We start from the raw sequence: 21295 nt of genomic DNA, 5'->3' as shown, positions 1-21295 counted from the left end.
GTCTTTTTTTCAATCTATACTGTCTTCGTTATGTCTTGTTGTGTGAGGTGGTACCATTAAGGGTCTAGAGAATTTTAATCTCGACATAGGTCTGTATGACATTAGTTAAGAAGAAGACTAACGTTCTAGTAACACATTTTTCTCATACGTAAATTTGCATTCGTTTTAATTTCCAGTCATTAACAGTATTCACGTAGTAGATCATACAAAAATCAAGTAATTTAGTTCTTGCAAACCTCAGAACAATGACCTCATATAAATTTTTCAGATGCCCTCTGGAAGTTTACAGTAGTATAATAGTGACTGTATTTTTTCCTTTCTCCTCCCGATTGAATTCTTATTTTACTCAGTCGAGATATGTTTGTATTTTTTAATTTATCTTTATACATCCACGGATCATCTCACAATTGTACAGGATTTGTCAAGGTAACATCGTGCAAATCCGTAGCTCAAAATATACAAGACACAGCGTACCGGTACGTAACAAGTTCTGTGACAGGACATGGGTTCGGCCGTGGTCTTGCATCGCGTCAATGCCTAAACGACCTTGGAAAATCACGGAAAGCCCTAATTCTATTCATTATTGTACTTCGTTGCTTTCTGTAGTGCTGAGCAGTAAAATTATTGTACCGGTACGTACTTAAGACACGATTGTAAAACCGGTAGACTTACTTTACAGTACCACAACAGTGTCAACTACTTCGAGGATTAGTTCAGAATATAACTTAAGGATTTCTAGAAGTTTTCATCGGCGAAAATACGAATGCTTTCGTTGAATGCAAAAAATCTTGCAACGTATGTGAATCATCTTGCAACACGCTGAGTTTCTACAAGTGTTGTTTTCCTGCCGGGGCGCGCCTCTCTCTCTCTCTCTCTCTCTCTCTCTCTCTCGTCACGTGACTCTTATGTTGATGTTATTCAAATGCTGAGCCCGCGACCTGAGGTCACAGACTCACCAGTTCCAGTAGCACAGGATCATCAGCCAGTGAGCTACGATCGCGGTACTTAGCTAACAGGTAAGTTTTGTCAAGATGGTATTTGGTTCTTGTTTCTGATTTCTCACGCACCGTGCTGACATTCACACTCTTGAACAGTGTTCCTTGTCGTAGCCAAAAACATCTTTTACATGTCACCGAACTTTTTTGCCCGGTATAATGTACAAAAGATTTTTCATATCATTAATTGCGAGTGTGTTGTGGTCTGTTCCTACTTAACGCAGAAACAGCAGCCACAAGGCATTATTCTCTCCCGATGTATGCAACGTGGTAGGCTTGGGTCTGAGCTCTCACCAAGTGTTAGATTTTTTTTCTTTAATAGTAGTTGAGTACCGTATCTTACGTGTGTGCATAAATATGTGATCACACCTATCATAAGTGAACAATGTGTGTGTGTGTGTGTGTGACAGCAAAAGGAAAAGCACCGCCGCGCTTAGTATTGGGAGGCAAAATAAAAAATAATAGGATTCAGTATAAAGGAAAAGTGTAACAATCCCTCATTATTTTTTTCTGTTGTTCAGAATATGACGGATAATATGTCTATATGGAGGCGTATCAACTCGGCATTTAAATTTAGATAAAGTTACGTATAAACAAGGTTGTTTCAAGACCACCTACAATAAATGTAGGTGGTCTTGGTTGTTTGAAAGTAAAAGACTACTGAAAGACCATGAGATCCATGACCAGTTAGTTATATGTTCCGTAGATCATTTGAACGATTCATTTATCGGAATGATGTGGAACGAGCCGGTTTACAGTATACGTATAAGTGACTGGTGTTAACATTAATGAACACATGATTATTTTTAGTCATATACATGCAACTACACTTCATCAACATCCACATGGCTACTCTGCAAGTCACACCTAAGTGCCTGGCAGAGGTTTCATCCAACCACCTTCACAATAATTCTCACTCTCGAACAGGGCGCCGGAAAAAGAACACCTATAAACTTCCATGTGAGCTTTGATTTTTCATTATTTTATGATGAACATTTCTCCACATGTAGGACCACGTCAACAAAATTCGGAGGAGAAAGCTGTTGGCTGAAAATCTGTGAGAAGATCACATTGCAACGAAAAACGCCTTTGTTTTAATGAATTCCACACCAAATCCTGTATCATGTCCGTGACTCTCAGTATTTCTCGATAATATAAAACGTGCTGCCCAGCTCTGAATTTTCTCGATGTATTTCGTTAATCCTATCTGGTAAGGATCTCCACCGCTCAGAATTATTCCAAAAGAGAAGGAACAAGCGTAGTGTAAGCGAGTCTTTAGTATATTTGTTGTACCTTGTAAGTGTTGTGCCAATAAAACGCAGTCTTTGGTTCGCCTTTCCCACAACAACTTCTGTGTGTTCTTCCCAATTTAAGTTGTTCGTATTTGTAATCAAAGGTGTTTAGTTTCCATTATTCAAGGTCAATTGACAATTTTCGCACTATACAGATATCTTAACTGGATCGTTTTGCAGTTGATTTTGATCTTTTGATGACATTATTAGACCGTAGGTAACATCATCTGGAAACAAACACGGCTGCTCAAATTGACCCCTAAATCGTTTTTAAAGATAGGGAACAACAGAGGGCCTATAACACTACCTTGGGGAACGCCATGAATCACTTCTGTTGTACTCGAAGTCTTTCCGTAAATTACTACAAACTGTGATCTCTGTGGCGATATTCCGTTAGCATGCAATTTGATTTCAAGCTGTGTATGACGTAAGGTTTCAAAAGCCTTCTGGAAATCTAGAAATACGGAGTTAATTTGAATTCCCTTGTCGATAGCACTCAGCACTTCGAGTGAATAAAGAGCTAGTTGTGTTACGATATTTTCTAAATCCGTGTTGATTGTGTGCCAATTGATCGTTCTCTTCAAGGTAATTCATAATGTTCAAACAAGATATGTTCCAAGATCCTGCTGCATATCAACGTTAATGACGTGGGTCTGTGGATTTCTTCCGTTGCCTTTCTTAAATATTGGTGTGACCTGTGCAAGTTTCCAGTTTGGGTACGGATCTGTCATCCAGCGAACGGTTGTATGATTGTTAAATATGGAGCTATTGCATCAGAACACTCTGAAAGGAATCTAGTTGGTGTGCGGTCTGGACCTGAAGACTTGCTTTTTATTAAGTGATTTAAGTTGTTTCAATACTCCGAGGATATCTATTTGTTAGTTACTCTTATTGGCAGCTGTTCTTGATACGAATTCTGGAGTATTTTACATCGTCTTCACGGATGAATGAATTTCGGAAGGCTGCGTTTAATAACTCTGCTTTAGCAGCACTGTCATCGATAGTATTTCCATTGATGTCGTGCAGAGAAGCCATAGATTGTGTCTTACCGCTAGCAAATTTTACCTACGACCAATCTCTTTAGATTATCTACCAGATTTCTTGACAAATTTTCGCTGCAGAAAATCTGCAAAAGATCGCTAATCTTGGTGATTTTGCCTTCTTTTAAATTTGGCATTCTGTTTTTTGTTGTTTCTGCAACAGTGTTCTGACCTATTTTGTGTACCACGGGGGCTCAGCTCCGCCGTTTGTTAATTTATTTAGTGTAAATCTTTCATTTGCTGTCGATACTAATTCTTTGAATTCAAGCCACGTCTGGTCTGCACTTAGATTGTTAGTTTGGATTGTCCCTCAGGGATGTACCAAGCGAATTTTTATCTGCTTTTCTCGGGTAGATATGTTTTACGTTTAGTTTTGGCTGATTTGGGAGTTGTAGAATTCAGTCTCGCCACGACAACCCTGTATTCACCAATCCCTGTTTCCGTTTTGGTGCTCGCTGTTACCGCGAAATTATTTGTTGCGAAGACGTCAGTTGTTTTACAACCGTTTACTATTCGTGTGGGCTCATAAACTAACTACTCTAAATAATTGAATGCTTTTAGTGTAATTTAGGATGATGTTTTCTGCATATCTCCGAATTGAAACGTGCATTTTCGCCATCATATCGAGGGTAAATTAATTTTTTAATTTCTTTTAATGGTTGCCAGTATGTAAGTAGAAATTCGTCAGTGGAATAAAAGGAACTGTCCAGGAGATCTGATTTTAAATCAGATTAAACACGTTTTGTTACCTGTCAGACTTTTATGTTATTGGGAAAATGATCAAAAATTGTTGTTGCTGCCCATTGAACTCCTTTCTGAGCCACTTGCAGTTTTAAGAATGGGTAATAAAGTTCATTTTTCCCTCTAGTGTTAATAAGAATTGTTTAATTCATACGAATGTGTCTAACTTACGCATGGAAGTTTATTTGAAGCAATGATTACCACACTGAAATGCATGGCAGACGATACGCGGCATGGTACCACATGTTATACGGTTTCTTCCCGTTTCGACCGCATATGAAGTGCGGGAGAAATGACTTCGTGATTCCTCTGAGCATGCTGAACTAAGTCTAAATCATGATGCCCACGGAAGTGTTTCGTGGTGGGTTGAAGAATATAAACATCCCGGCAAGAACAGATGCATAACTCGAAAATGCAATACTTGAGAAAATTCTACTTAAAGAATAACTTATACTGTATAAGCTTTCCTTAAATTTCGAGTGAGTATTGTTGGCAGTAAATTCCATGATTATTTTTCTTGTGTGTTGGGGCACTTCGCACGTATTTTTCAGTGACAAACTAAAAATTGCCGTTTTTCGAGTTGTCACTTTTCTTGCTGGGGTGCGAATTATCCAGATTTGCCTTTAACATTGGTTCTTGAAGTTCTGTTAAGTAGACTGTCGTTGAATAATCAGCGTTCATTTGCAAGAGTATGCCCGTTCACGTTTCTCGGCATCTCCGTGACCGTGCGTCGAACAAACTTGTGGCCATTCGAGCCGCCCTTCTCTGTGTACAAAAGATATCCCACGCATAGTTGTACCGGGGTGACCCTGCGTCCCTGACAGAAGTTCCGAAGTTACGCCTCCCCCTGTAAAACTACCTCCTACTTGTTTCCATGGAGTTTTAGCAAATTTTACGATTTTGTACAGTTCGTAGGTTTAATAAAAAATGAAACATTATTGAACAACCAATACTTAAGGGGCTCCGGAAAGGCTCAAAATCATGAAAAGTTCAATTTTTACTTTTTTGCGTTTTCTGAATCTGCAGACTATTACCTTTTAATAGATATATAATTTATTCAATTCCGAAGACTACAACTATTTTTAAATTTTTTTTTGAAATGTGTTCTACATGGGCGTGACCCACTGTGGCGCTGTTAAACTGCCATCAAATGGTGTTATTATTAACGTCCGTGTTCATTAGGTACATTTTAGTGATGTGAGATAAAGTATGTGTTGTGGCTAACCTGTGATGGTTCAATATATATCGCTGGTGTGATTGTCGATTGTTTCATGTTTATTTACTCTGTCATTATCTCGAAAATATTCGTAATTAATTCTGTTTCTTGAGTCTCTGTTTTGTTGAAGTATAATAATGAGTAAAAGTAAAGTTATTAGAAATCCTCTGAAGGCTTTTAAGAAAAGGAGAAATGTTGGAAAGCCAAAGGTATGTGTTATTACTGTAAACAATAAAGACAATAACCAAGTGAGTGAACCCAACCTCTCAAGTACACCTGCCCACAGCAGTCAAAGTGAGAAAGAAAATACTTCACAGAAGAAGCTTGGTTCAATGAGTGAAAACTATGAATGTTTTATGGGCGAATCAGATGTGAATGAAACATTTGATATGTCGGTTCTCAAAGGAATTTTTTCAAACTGTGTAAGATGTATTCATTGTAGTGAAGTTGGTCTGGAACTCTCCATAATAAAGCACGTAGGACTTGCTAGTGAAATACAACTGAAATGTGATAAGTGTTCATACATGACCACCTTTTGGAAAGTGTTGCAGTAACTGCAACTGAAGAAAATGGTAGCAAAATCTATGAACACAACAACGAGCGATGCTTGCTTTAGACAAGGAACGCCTTCGGGCTGCAGACAGGGCTGTAAAGAGTCTAGAAATACAAGCAAGAGTAAACAGGAGGAGGAACAAGAGGAAGCTGGAGGAGGAGTTTGCAGAGGATGAAGATAATCCATTCTATGGACCTGGAATGCACTAAAAAGTTAATCCAATCTTTGTCGCTCGATTCCCAAAACTTTTATTTTCTCATACTAATTACGTGTTTTCTAAGGATCTTCCAAACATATTTGTTTCAAACTTTCAGTAAATGTTCACAGTACCTTCTGCATAATGTAACACAGCCTTTTTCCAAAAAACTGTATATTTTTGAATATGTAAATAAAAAATTGCAAAAAAATGTTGTGAATTTTCATTACAATTGAAAAAAAAATCATCTTTAATAACTGAACTAAAATTTTGTAAAATCCCTGTGTTAAGTTGTAGCCCATATTCCAATAAATAATCTGTAAAAAGTTCAACATCCTACCTCAAATACTTTGTGAGGAAAGATGTAATTTATAAGCGTTATTTTAACATTGCAAGTATAGGGCGTTCCGGAGCCCCTTAAATGAGCTGTATTGATATAAAATACCGGTATTGCCCACTACAGGTTAATAAATAATTTACAAGTTGTATAAACTTAGAAAAACTGAAAGCAAAACAGAATCTGTCTTATTGTTTATGGCAGCTACCTTACAATGTTTAATAAAAAACAAATTTTAATTATTTATCATAAATTGTTTATAATGCATAAATTACTAATTAGAAATAAATCAAAAAGGGGTGTAATTAATAGGAATTGTGTTGTTATCATAGTTTTACTTTGCATTCCCTTGATTTAAATTAAACTAAAATCCGCCCGAACAGGCCAAGAAGGCCCAATGGTACCGACCGGCTGCCATGTCATCCTCAGCTCAGAGGTCACTGGATGCGGATATGGAGAGGCATGTGGTCAGCACACCGCTCTCCCGGCCGTATATCAGTTTACAAGACCGGAGGCGCTACTTCTCAATCAAGTAGCTCCTCAGTTTGCCTCACAAGGGCTGAATGCACCCCGCTTGCTTGCCAACAGCGCTCTGCAGACTGAATGGTCACTCATCCAAGTGCTAGCTCAGCCTGGCAGCGCCTAACTACGGTGATCTGACAGTAATGGGTGTTACAACTGTGAGAAGAGGCCGTTGGCTTTCCTTGCTTTGTGTGAAGCAAATCCACTGCTTATGCAGTTGTTGTCCCATTTAGCACTGTTTGGTATGCCATCAACTAGACAGCAAAATATGACACTGTGCATACATTCAAACTCGACTATAATTTGCAATAAATGCGTTCACGAGATACAGTAATAATTGGCATTGTCATAATATAACCATAGCTATTTCGATAAGCATCTCTTAAAACATACTTTGTGAAAAAATATTCAAATGGCATGCTGTGTATAATTCCTCATCAATTCTTTCATCTGGAACCTGAGAGCAGCTATTTCCTTGACTAGTTTCACTGTATCAGTGTCTGTTGTGTTGTTGCTGTTGTTGTTGTTGGTGGTGGTGGTCTTCAGTTCGAAGAATGGTTTGATGCAGCGCTCCATTATACTTTATCCTGTGCAAGCCACTTCATCTCTGAATAATTACTGCAGCACACATCCTTCTAAATTCACTTGCAGTATTCAACTCTTGGTCGCACTCTACGATTTTTACCCCCCTCCACACACTTCCCCTCCAATACCAAATTGGTGCCGTACGAGGTAGCCACATAGTCTCAGGCGCCTTGCCATGGTTCGTGGCGGCTCCCCCAGTAGAAGGTTTGAGTCCACCCTCGGGCATGAGTGTGTGTGTTGTCCTTAGCGCAAGTTAAAGTTAGATTAAGTAGTGTGTAAGCCTAGGGACTGATGACCTCAGCAGTTACCTCCCATAGGAACTTAACACCATCACCACTACCACCAAATTGGTAGACGTGTCTTATCAACTGATCCCTTCTTCTAGTCAGGTTGTGCCATTAATTTCTTTCCTCCATAATATTATTCAGTAATCCATTGATATATCATACTGTGTCCTTTCAACTAATGCCTTCTTCTATTCAGGCTGTACCACAAATTTATTTTCTCCCTAATACTATTCAGTACCTCCTCGCTAGTTATGTGATCTATGCAGCTTATCTTCAGCATCTTCTGTAGCACCACATTTCAAAAACTTCTATTCTCTCCTTTTCTAAGCTGTTTATCGTCCATGTTCCACTTCCACACATGTCTACAATCCATAAAATCACTTTCAGAAAAGATTTACTAACACATCAATCTAGATTTGATAACAGTTTTTTTTCTTCAGAAACGCTTTTCTTGCCATTTCCACTCCACATCTTATGTTCTCTTTACTTCGGCCATCATCAGTTATTTTACTACCCAAATAGCGAAACTCATCTACCACTTTAAGTGTATCGTTTCGTAACCTAATTCCTTTAGCATCGCCTGATTTAATTCGACTACATTCCATTACCCTTGTTTTGCTTTTATTGATGTTCATCTTATATCCACCTTTCAAGACACTGTCCATTCCGTTTTCGTTCAACTGCTCCTCTAGGTCCTTTGCTGTCTCTGACAAAAGTACAATGACCTCGGCAAACCTCGACGTTTTTATTTTTTCTCTCTGAACATTAATTCCTTCTACAAAATTTTCTTTGATTTTCTATATTGCTTGCTCAGTGTAAAGATTGAATAACATCGGGGATAAGCTACAACCTTGTCTCACTCCCTTCTCAATCACTGCTTCCTTTTCATGGCCCTCAACTCTTACATCTGCCGTCTGGTTTCTCTACAAGCTGTAAGCAACCTCTCTCTGTATTTTACCCCTAATGCCTTTACAATTTCGAAGAGAGCATTCCAGTCAACATTGTCAAACGTTTTTGCCAAAGCCTACAAATGCTATAAACGTATGTTTGCCTTTCCCATAGCTAATATTCTAAGGTAAGTCATAAGGTCAATGTTGCCTCACCTGTGGCCACATTTCTCAGGAATCCAAACTGATCTTCGTCGAAGTCAACTTTACCAATTTTTCCATTCTTCTGTAATGAATTCGTGTTAGCATTTTGCAAACGTTACTTATTGAATGGGCATTTCGATAATATTCACACCTGGCAGCCACTGCTTTCTTTGGATTTACTGCACTGTTCTTGAAATCTGCGGGTATTTCGCCAGTCTCGTAATCTTACACACCAGATGGATGGTCGACAGTCTTTTTGGCTTCGCTCACACTCACGTTGCACATAACACCGATCCAGCCCGGATGGCTGCAGTGTTTTCACTGCAGAGTTGGTAGACATTTATCGCGCCCTTCAGCACATCCGCTCAGGCGTCGGTGAGTTCTTCGTCATCTATAGTGACTCCTTAAGCAGCCTACAAGCTCTCGGCCAGTGCTTCCCTCGATATCCTTTGACCATCCATGAGTCTCTTTCTGCCATCCAGAACAGTGGATGTTCAGTGACCTTCATCTGGACCCCAGGACATGTCGGGATACCAGGTAATGAACTTGCTGACCATCTGGCCAAACAGGCTACCAGTAAACCAGCTCTAAAGACTGGCCTGCTGGAGACCGATTTGCGATCGGTCTTCCACCTCCAAGTTTTCGCGATCTGGAATACTGAATGGCGCATCCTTACTACACCAAATAAACTCCGTGTTATCGAGGAGACAACAAATGTGTGGCGGTCATCCATGCGAGCCGCTCGTAGGGAATCTGTTGTCCTTTGCCAGCTCCGCATCGGCCATATGTGGCTAACACATGCTCACTTCCTCCGTCGCGAGGACCCACCTCAGTGTCGCTGCGGCTCACTACGAGTATCATTCACATCCACATTTTTTTGGACTGTGGAATTTTAGCCGCTCTGCGGCGGACTTCCAACCTTCCCAGAACCCTGCCTATGGTATTGAGCGACATTGCCTCAACAGGAGAATTAGTGTTACATGATGGGGTTTTTTATCGTACCATCTAAGGGTGGGTGACAGGCCTCTCCGAGGCCTCCACCCTCCCTCCGATTTCACTCTCTGTCATCATTTCTGTGCATTTTGCTTGCCTTGTTCTTCGCTTTTCCCTATCTGTGTTCATCTCACCTTGTCTTTTTGTTGGACATTTTCGTGTGTCTCAGACTGGCTGGCTCATCCTCTTTTATTCTTGTGGTCAGCCAGCCCAGACCATCTGCTCTATGGTTTTAATTCCTTCCTCTACTTTTCCTTGCGGTGTGTTTTCTCCCTTTTTTTCGTTTTCTCTTTCGGTGTGGTTCCCCATTCCTTTTACCCTCACAAATTAAATTTGGGTGTTTCACCTTGAGCGTTGTTTGCGTCAAGAAAAAGGGACTGATGACCCCGTGGTTTGGTCCCTTTGTATCCCAAACTAACCAACCGAATGGATGAGTTTGGTCATGGCTAGGAGCAAGTTTGACGGAATATCATCTACTCCTGGGGCCTTGTTTCACCTAAAGTCTTTCAGTGCTCTGTCAAATTCTTCTCCCAGTATCATGTCTGCCATCTTCACCTGTATGTCTTCCATTTCTGTAATATTGCCTGCAAGTTCATCTCCCTTGTATAGGTCCTCTATAAACTCCTTCCACCTTTCTGCTTTCCCTTCTTTTCTTAGGACCGGTTTTCAATTGGAGATCGTGATATTCACATAGCTGCTTCTCTCTTTCTCCAAAGGCCTGTTCAATTTTCCTGCAGGCACTATCTTCCTTTCTCCTAGTGATATATGCTTCTATATTCTTAAATTTGTCCTCTAACCATTCCTGCTTAGCCATATTGCATTTCCTGTCAATTTCATATTTTAGACGTTTGTATTCCATTTCTCCTCCCTTATTTGCTGCATTTTTTCGTTTTATAAATTAAAATAAATATCTCCCGCGTTAGCCAAGGAGTTCTACTACACGTTTTTTTATTATTTTTTTTTTACCTATTTGATCCACTGCTGCCTTCAGTATTTCGTCTGTTAGAACTACCCAGTCGTCTTCTACTGTACTCCCTTCCCCTGCTCTAGTCAACTATTGCTTAATGCTGCCTCTCAAACTCTCAATTTCAGTTTTAATCTACTGTTCAAAACCAATAAATTGTGGCCAGAGTCCACACCTGCCCCTCGAAATGTCTTACAATTTCAAATATGGTCCTTAAATCTATGTCTAACCATTATGTAATCATTCTGAAACCTTTCGGTGTCTCTAGGTATCTTCTATGTACACTACCTTCTTTCATGGTTCTTAAACTACGTGTTAGCGATGACTAAATTATGTTCTGTGCAAAATTCTATCAGGTGGCTTCCTCTTTCATTGCTTTCCCCCAATCCATATTCACCTACAATTTTTCCTTCTCTCCCTTTTTGTACTATCGAGTTCCAATCCCCCACCACAATTAAATTTTCGTTTCCCTTAACTATCTGAATAATTTATTTCATCTCATCTTACATTTCTTCAATCTCTTCGTCATCTGCAGAGCTAGTTGGCATATAAATTTATACTACCATGGTGGGTGTGGGTTTCATGTCTGTCTTGGTTCATTATGCTGTTCATAGTAGCTTCCCGCATACCTGTTTTCTTTTTCATAATTAAATCTATTTCTGCATTACCCCTATCTGATTTTGGGTTATAAATACAAAATCAAATATGGGTAATGCAGGAGTAGATTTAATAATGAATAATAAAATAGTCATGCGGGTAAGCTAATGCAAACAGCATAGTGAACGCATTATCGTAGCTAGGATAGACATGAAACCCACACTCACCATGGTAGTATGCCAACTAGCTCTGCAGATGATAAAGAAATTGAAGAAATGTATGATGAGATAAGAGAAATTATTCAGATAGTTAAGGGAGACGAAAATTTAACTCTGATGGGGGACTAGAAATCAATACTAGGAAAAGGAAGAGAAGGAAAAATTGTAGGTGAATATGGACTGGAGGAAGGAATGAAAGACAGAGCCACCTGGTAAAATTCTGCACAGAGCATAATTTAGTCATCGCAAAGCTCTTCGGCGTGGGATCTTCAATGTTTTACACAACTTGGTCCACCCCAGAACGTGGGCCACAACAAGCCCAGTCACTGAACACTTCGTCTGGCCCACCATGCAGCACAACTGCGGCACTTGGGACCCACACGTGTGGCCCATGCCAGCGTAGTAAAGTTGGCATACACGCACAGCCTCCACTAGGCAAGTTTGATATCCCAAGGGGTCGCCTTCATTATGTCCGCATTGACATTGTCAAGCCATTCCCCGCTTCCAAGAAGTAGACATACATATTATCTATGATTGACCACGTAACTCGTTGGGTTGAGGCAGTCCCTCTCATTGACTTAACAGCAGATACCATCGCTCGCTCTTTCATATCCTCGTCAGTCGCGAGTTTCGGCTGCCCTCTTTCCCTCACTACTGATCAGTGACCACAGTTAGAATCCACACTTCTTGGTCGATTGTGCGAGCTATGCAGTGTAGTCAAATTCCACACCTTGGCCTATCACCTGCAGGCGAACAGCCTGTTGAACAGTGGCACCGAACCCTCAAAGCCGCGTTCATGTGCCATGGTGGGTTATAGTCTGAGGCCCTCCGTTGGGTCTTACTCGGCATCCATAAGGAAGAAATGGCTCTGAGCACTATGCGACTCAACTTCTGAGGTCATCAGTCGCCTAGAACTTAGAACTAATTAAACCTAACTAACCTAAGGACGTCACACACATCCATGCCCGAGGCAGGATTCGAACCTGTGACCGTAGCGGTCGCTCGGCTCCAGACTGTAGCGCCCAGAACCGCACGGCCACTTCGGCCGGCCTCCATAAAGAAGACCTGAATGCTTCATTGGTGGATATTCTTTACAGTGAGCCCTCCTCCTTCCAGCAGCATTCGTGGAGGACGCACCCTCGGCTGCCGCAATTGATCTTCCGGCCCTTGTGGAACGAGATATGTGCATGTGTCACTCGGACCTTGCATCATGTGAATTTATGATGCTGCACAACTCCCTGCGAGCAGCCTGGCAACCAACTTATTTGGGCTCGCACTACGTCTTATGTTGCAGAGTGATTACGTTCGTAACTCATCTAAATGGACGACCCCAACAGTTTCCGTTAACTGCTTAAATCCGGCGTGATTCCTCTCCGACACGCTTTTCGGCGCTTACGATCTGCCTGCCGTCGCTTCCGATCTGCCTCCCGACGCTACGGACGCTTCGAGCGACATTCCGCTGCCTACACAGCTGTTTGGCGCACGTGACTCTGGTTTCCACGTGCCCACTTTTCGCGCTAGACGCCGTCTTCAACTGCTGCACTGGCACGACAAATAGGAGTTTGAGTCAGGAAGCCTCCCTCCGCACTGCCGGGGGGGGGGGGGGGGGCGGATGGTTCACTGTGGCGCCTCTGGGGTAAAGTGGCATATCTTTGGACTTTAGCATCTTTGTACTACCTTCTGTTCTATGCTCTCGGCGAGCAACTTTCGTACTGCCGTGTTGTTCTCGCTTACTTCAGTGCTAAATAAATGTATGAGAGTGGGACCCAAAAGTAACTGGAATCGTAATGCTGCACATCGTGTACTTGTAGCAGCAGGTTGCGCCGCCAGAGGGTTGTAGTAGAAGCTCTGCTGAGTCATTCTGCCATGCAGCGTCACCCGTCAGTGAGAAGTGTGGTTTCTTTGGCAGTTCTTTGAGTGTGCGTACAGTGTAGACGTGACAGGAGGAAATGGCTAGTTCTTATGAACAACGTGCGGCAGTAAAGTTTTGTTTCTTGCTCGGTAAGAACGCAGCAGAAACTGTTGCGATGATTCAGACAGCCTACAAAGACCATGTTCTTAGTAAAACGCAAGTGTACAAATGGTTTTCTCGGTTTAAAAAGGGAGAAATGGTGGTTGAAGATCAGCGCCGTTCCGATCGACCTTCAACTGCTTGAAGCGAAGACAACATCGACAAAATCCGTGATCTCATCAGTGAAGATCGATGCAGGAAAATCGACCAACTCTAGAACTTTTCCGGGTTGTCCTGGAGCTCAATTCAGCGCATCTTGACCATCGATTTGGGGATGCAAAGAGTGGCAGCAAAATTCGCGCCGAAGCTTCTTACCGGAGATCAAAGGGATCGTCGCGTTCAAGCCTGTCTCGAAATGAAGGATGCATTCAAAGATGATCTACATTTTTTCAACAAAGTCATTACAGGTGATGAGTCATGGTGCTACGGGTACGATCCAGAAAGTAAACAACAGTGATCACAATGGAAGTCACCTTGCTCACCTCGACCAAAAAAAGCTCGACAAGTGAAATCGAATGTGAGAATGATGTTGATCTGTTTTTTGACATCAAAGGGATCATAAACTCTGAATTTGTCCCTGAAAACCAGACAGTAAACCAACAATTCTATTTGGAGGTTATGAAACGGCTTCGCAGAAATTTGTCGCGAAAACGTCCGGCTTTGTGGGATTCTGGCGTGTGGTTCCCGCATCACGACAACGCTCCCGCGCACTTCGCCAGCTTTTGGCCTCAACGGAGACGACTGCCATGACCCACGCGCCCAATTCGCCGGATTTAGCACCCTCGGACTTCTTCCTATTCCCGAGGATGAAAAGAGACTTGAGAGGGAAGCGTTTTGCGGATGTGGAAGACGTAAAACGCAATGTCATGAAAGTGCTAGCACGTATCAAAGACGGTGAATTTAAAAGGTGCTTCGAACACTGGAATGAACGTTTGGACAAGTGTATTAATGCTAATGGAGAGTACTTCGAACGAGATTAACGTTGTATTTGAAAACAATAAAGTATATGCTTTCTAGAAAGAAATTCCGGTTATTTTTGGGTCCCCCCTAGTATATACGACTTTTAAAGTGTGTTATTATCGTCCTACAATACGTGATAACCACAACAATCGTACCAGTTTTTCTCCGATACAATTACATTTTCAAAGTCGGGAACAAATACGTTGCAAAAATGGTTCATATGGCTCTGAGAACTATGGGACTTAACTTCTGAGGTCATCAGTCCCCTCGAACTTAGAACTACTTAAACCTAACTAACCTAAGGACAGCACACACATCCATGCCCGAGGCAGGATTCGAACCTGCGACCGTAGCGGCAGCGCGGTTCCAGACTGTAGCGCCTAGAACCGCTCGGCCATACCGGCCAGCAAATACGTTACACATCTCCTCCCAAGCATTACGTTTTTCCATCTTATTGCTCTAATCCTTATCCTCTAAATCCCAAATTACAGAACGATGTTCTGCTTCAATGATGAAAAGTCCCACATCGGTAGTCATTTTTGTAGTAGAAAAGAGCACATAATTCTGTAAAACGATACAGAAATGACGTGTTTCAACGATCACAAAGCGCTAACAAACGGTAAATGCAGCTCAAGAGCTTAGGCGGCAACTGTTCAAGTGTTTAACCCCGTTCTGTGCAACCGTGCTGCTATGTCGCCACGTGTGAAATGCTCAAACGTGGGTGAGGCACGTCGACCAGTCGCAGGGATCCGCGAATGCACAGCAGATCGCGCGTTCAAATCGCCATTGTGTAAGTAGTTCGATGCCTCTCAGAAAAATTCTCGAAATAATTAACTTCGAAGCTTTTGGAACATAACTTCGAAGCCTTCCGAGTATCGTTAATACCGTACAGCGACGATGGTACGCCTACCGCTGGTGGCATACTAGGATATTTCACGTGGTACGTGCACAAAAGAACACGTCCCGATACAAGCAGAATTATTCTCTCACGTTACTCTGTTTTAAAAAGTAAAACGGAGTGAGAAAAAACATTGATAAAAAAGCATCTGTATAGTGTTAAATAAAATGGATTTACCGTAAATAGTTTGTGTCGGACCTTACACGGGGCACAGGAAGGTCAGATTGTTCCTACCACACCCCTCCTCCTGCATTAGTCACCCATGCCTTGGGCGGGAATTACTCGTACTGTTTTGACGTTGGCGATATTTTGATCGGGTCTTGTCGGCGGTTATTCGACAATTTTCGTGTCCGCAACGCAACTGCTGTCAAGGTATGTGCTGTTGCAATGTGTGGCGCTGCGGCAGTCATCATGCTAAAGCTCTGTGTAAAGGGAAGTATGGCCATCTTTTCCACTGCGTATGCCGCCGTCCGCAGTCCAGGATTGGCTGAAACCACATCACGTGACATTAGCAATCATTGTGGGTCCAAGCGTTATGTGTGAAGCATAGCAAGTGTTGTGTATCTTTGATGTTTTAAGTAGAATAATGCCTGAGCGCTGTGCTTTTGGCTGTTCGTTTCGAGGCGAAAAGGGAGGACAACTGTATAGAATTCCTTCCAAGGGATGCAAAAAGAAGGAGAATATTGGTCGCAATGGGAAAGGTTGCAGGAACTCGACTTAACCATTCAGTTAATGTTATTATTTTCTGGCCTTCTGTCTTTGTCTCCTTTTTACATTTCTGTTGCTTAGTTTCCAGTCCATTTGAACAGCAAAAAAAATCAGAAGAGCTAAATGGATGGTTTAATGGTAATTTAATTAGAAAATAGATATCTTAGAGATAAAACTGCAACTGTTAGCACATAAAACGAAAAATAATGAGTGGTACTGTACAAAGTTATCACGACTGGTAAAAAATCTGACCTGATTGACTGTACAATATCGTTTAAACTTATATTTACGATGCCCAAAGTAATAAATTGTGCTTTGTTCCACACAATATAACGTACAAAAAAAGTTTTTTTGCACTGGGCAAGTACCGAATCAAGGACCTGTAATTCAGTAGTCATTAACATTACCTGGATACCCTTATTACTGTTACAACCTGGCCGTTAATCTACATTGTATTAATACGAATACAGTTATTGCTGTTTCCAATAGCCTGCTTTTGATCGTAGGCCTAGTTTTATTCGAACACATTTTAAAAATATTCTACTCTCTTGTACTTTCGTAATCATTCTCCGAATGTCGTAGTACAATTTGCAGGCAAAATTTTATGGGATAGACCTGACAAAAATTTAAAGCATGCATAATCATATAGACACGTTTATCAGTTCCAATTACTAAGGTATTGCGCATATATATATGAATCCAATGCTTTATTTCGTATAACAAAAGAGAAATTTGGGCGAATTTTCGTAGTACCGAGTAGCTGGAACAAGAAGTAAGTCGATGTAGAGCTTTAAATTAGCAATGGATTTTTCCTTGCACTTGCGAACTAATATTGGTTTCATTTTGCTCTGCTGACTATTGGATAGGACCATTTTAATGCTAGGTACGAAAACATATGTTCAAACTCGGTATACCGCAACAAGAACGGCGAAATTTTTCGCTATTAATAAAGGATAGCAGGGAAAAAACTGAGTTCACACTCGCCACAACAAATGTCATTTAGCTTAAATTTGTTGAGCCTTTTTGTTGCTAAATATGCGACATGTTCCGTTTGAAGCCACTGATCTGTTTTCGCAATGCATTAGACAGTTGAGTGCACTTCTTTAATATACATGGCTAAATATGCTGCAGAAGCCAATGTATCACCAGCGGTGCAGTGGCCATAAAATGGCGGCTACTTGCAAGTTGGCTATACTTTCCCTATACAGAGCTTTACATCTCACAGTGAAGGGTTTATTGTCGTTATTCACCCCTTTTACATGGGGCTTCCAAAACCGGATTTCATAAACAATTTCCCGATAGCACTTCTGGGTGGTCATGTAAATGCTTCAAAACCGAGAGTTGGAATTCGCTTTTCCATTTCCGCAATCGATTTTCGCTTCCATGTAAACGAAACCGGTTTTGAAACATGCTTGGATCGTCAAGTTACGTCTTGTTTTTAGAATATTCGGTTAATGTGGACTTATTGTGCAGTGAAGGAGAAGCAGAAATATTAGGCTGGGCATAAAGCTGTAATATTTAAGTGAAGATAAATAACGATTGTGTTGACTGAATCAGAAACTGGATCAGCTGTTTTCCAGTCGCCATATTTAATTGGGCTAGCAAATCCGCTTTAGACCTTTAATATGTAAACACGACAGCGATAAACGGTTTCCTAAACTCGGTTTTCGTCGTTCAGTGTCGTTGGGCCTTACCTTTAATGGCACCATGATAAGAAGAAAGCTTCCATCTGGAACCGAAGTGAAGTATTAGAACGAGTTCATTCTCGGCTGTTATAATGTGAAATTTAACTTGCGTGATTTGCACATAATTGTGTTTTAAGGTAACCATGAAGCGATTTTTAAGCCAGAAGTTCCTACCTTCAAGGATGCAGTTAGAAAACCTGAACCAACACCCAAGCGCCAGTATGATGAAAGCTACTTATTATCTGCCGTTACAGTAAAGGCCAGTACAGAAACTAGTGATAACCCAATTCCTGAGTGCGACCTATGCTTGGAAATGTTTTCAAACTAAAGCATCAAGTCTTCTTCATTAAAATTCCTCGAAGTTCTAAGCACTCTGAGTTAGTAGTTAAGCGTACTGACTGTTTTTCAAAGAAAATCGGCCTTTTTAAAAAAGAATCTAAATGCATGGCAGATTTTACCAACACTGATACTACCTCGATAAAAGCTTCAAACGTGGCTAGTTTTAGAATTGCAAAGGAAGGAAAACCTCACACGTCTCGTACCCCGTGTGGCTAGAAGAATAGTCCGAGCAGTTGTGCGGGAAAAAGTGTCTCAAGAAATACTGAAAACTCCGTTACTCACCAACACAGTGAAAAGGAGAACTGAAGATATGTTTTCCAATATTGAAGAAACGCTGTTATTTCAACTACAGGAGTGTTCTTATTACGCTCTTCAAGTAAGTACCACATGTGAACACTAAGTACTTTCACGAAAATTTATTACTTGGATGTGTCACATTCGGCACGACACAAAAGCTAAAAATATGTTGTCAACAGTGGGCAAGATGGCGCACTTATTTTCCCCGTACCGTTCCTCACTCGTACGCCGGTCATCGCTCAACCTCGTGCAACCCTCCCCAGCCCCCGTACCACGACCTCAGAGTTCGTTGAAAGTGAACAGGCGATAGTGGTATGCCCAAATTTCTTAATGTCAAGGGGTGCACAGGACAAGAAGTCTGAGAACCCCTGCCTTAAAGTAAGGTTGACTTTCCGAGACAGTTTGCTTGCCGCGTGCGTGGCGTGGGTTTGATATTTTTAAACAAGGGTGCATGTTCTGCGAGCATTTTCGCGAAGCGTAATATACAGAAAGATCAAAAAATTGAAACAAACTTCGTTAAGTCTTTTTATAAAAGATGAGTAGGTAAGAATTTTTATTTACAACAGGAATAGGATTTTATAGTGTCATAAGCAATTAGAAATAAGAAGACGTGCATGTCTCATAAAAATAACAGGTATGTATTAATCAGCTTATACTTGATGGATTTAAATGACATGCGGATTCGAAGTGAATGGAAGAAAAAACGATAAAAATAATCACCAAAAAAGAACCGGCGATTACAGGTCTCGAGTGGCACTGATTTTTTCACCATCGTTATGTATTTTACACAGAAAGCATACTTCTACGCATTGCATTCGGAATATTTAAAAGTCGATTTTCTCGAGAATTTTTGAGAGCTGCATCGAAGTGCTTTGGAAAATCGGAATTTCAATTCTGAGCTTAACACGCTATAAATATAAAAAATTGTAAAAATCTAATTGCTTTGTGGCCTGCTTGTTAAACAGGACCGCTAAACTACACTGTCTCATAGAACTTGAACAATGTGCAAAAATGTCGGTTATCACCCCCATAATTTGGTGGCTATAAGGAATCTAATATCAGTGAGTGGCATCACTGAGATATTGTCGATCAACAGAACTCACAACTGAACATAATGAGATACCTTCACGTGTCTCTATACAGAGTGAAAATTATTTAAAACGACGGACTCTGCACGAGATAGCGAAACAAGTAGTCTTCTATAAAGTCATATTTTCTGAGTATTCTTTAAACCGGTAGAGGGAGTTTTCTCTAGATGAAAATTAATTAAAATAAGATATTTACCTAGGTTTCAGTAGGGATAACTCAACGTTCTTCAGAATAGAAGGAACTACATTTGTCCATAATGGACAACATTAAAAACTAAAAACAAGCATTCTTTCCGATATATTCTTGAATGCGATAGAATTTCAATTTTTTGTTAGTAATATAGAGATAGCGGAGAAAATAAAAGTTCTATGTAAGATACGTTGATGATATTCTCTTGGTAATTGACTGGTCCCAATAAGACATAGATCAGATACATCTACTGTTTAACGATCTCCACGAGATAATTATTTTTACTCTTGAAAACGAGTCACCTAGTAGGACGTTGAATTAGTTAGATCTTACTTTATCTATAGTAGATGATCACATCGAATATGACGTCTTCAGTAAGGGTAGGTTTTCTGATAATGTCATCCCCGCTGATTCTGCACACCCGCTAGCACATAAAATGGCATTTTTTCATTCTAGTATACATAGAGCGATATCCATTCCCCTATCCGTAGAATCCTTGGAGCACGAATTGGTAACCCTTGAAACAATAGCCCGAAATGACGGTTTCGAGCCTGGAATGGTGAGACGGCTCTATAACAAGAAAGTAAATAGTAATAGAACTACAAGTTCCACGTTAGGTACCATGCCGGAAGTTAGTCCATCTGCCATAATACGTATTCCATTCATAGGTAAAGTTTCATAAAAAATAGGGCGTCTTCTAAAGAACCAGGGATTCAAGACAATTTTTTCTACTAAAATAGCCTGCAGAAGAACCTGATTCACACCTTAAAAAAGCCTAAAGATAAATTGTCATTATCCGCAGTTTACAAGATTACATGTGGCAATAGCCCGAAATTTTACATCGGCCAAACAGGAAGAGCCTTAGTAACGAGATACAAGGAACACATCCCTACTAAAGTTGGAAATGGCACGCGTGGTTCGACATTCGCTGAACACTTACTGCAAACATCTCACGCACCCAACCCTCCGGATAATACTCAGCTCTTGCATTGCGAAGTGAAGGGTGCGAGGTTGGATATTTTGGAAGAAATGCAAATTTTTAGACACTTACTATAAGACAAAAATAACCTTCTTAACGACCAGCTGCAGCTGCGAAACAAAAACTTTTTTGAAGATTTTCAACCGTTATTCCATCTGCCATAATTTTAGGGAGTAATCATTATACCCTTGCCAGCATGTTTTTAGCACTCCCGTTTGCTGAATAGATGGGATTATCTGGTATTTAAAACCCGTAGTTATCCTCATGCGGTCAAGTTCGATGATTAGCCCGAATATGTTAGGTTGGCGTAAAATAGTAAACGCATTGCTCCCTTCACTTTTGACGTTTTTGATGCTAAGGCAGTCATATATCTTTGTTCCTTACAGGATAACGTATACGTCAATTTCGTTAGTCGCACCTGGTTATTCATAAAATTTTAAGTTTAGGAGTACATGTTGGTACCAGTGTTAACAAGTACGCATGACACACTATCACGCATGCGCTCTCGAGACT

General features: G+C 40.8%; 1 protein-coding gene across 1 annotated transcript in view; it reads left to right on the top strand.

Annotated features, from left to right (window-relative positions):
• The first annotated feature begins 545 nt into the window (after window positions 1-545).
• LOC124711595 (cytochrome P450 302a1, mitochondrial) overlaps window positions 546-21295 on the top strand; it is a 214643-nt gene continuing 193893 nt past the window's right edge. Inside the window, exon 1 of the mRNA XM_047241748.1 lies at window positions 546-1016. The gene's annotated coding sequence lies outside the window, so the exon portion shown is untranslated. The remainder of the gene's footprint in view (window positions 1017-21295) is intronic.

The sequence above is a fragment of the Schistocerca piceifrons genome, chromosome 8, assembly GCF_021461385.2.
Source record: "Schistocerca piceifrons isolate TAMUIC-IGC-003096 chromosome 8, iqSchPice1.1, whole genome shotgun sequence".
NCBI classification, from domain to species: domain Eukaryota; kingdom Metazoa; phylum Arthropoda; class Insecta; order Orthoptera; family Acrididae; genus Schistocerca; species Schistocerca piceifrons.
Note: the sequence above shows the minus strand (reverse complement) of the source record. Positions and strands in the feature narration are given on the sequence as shown.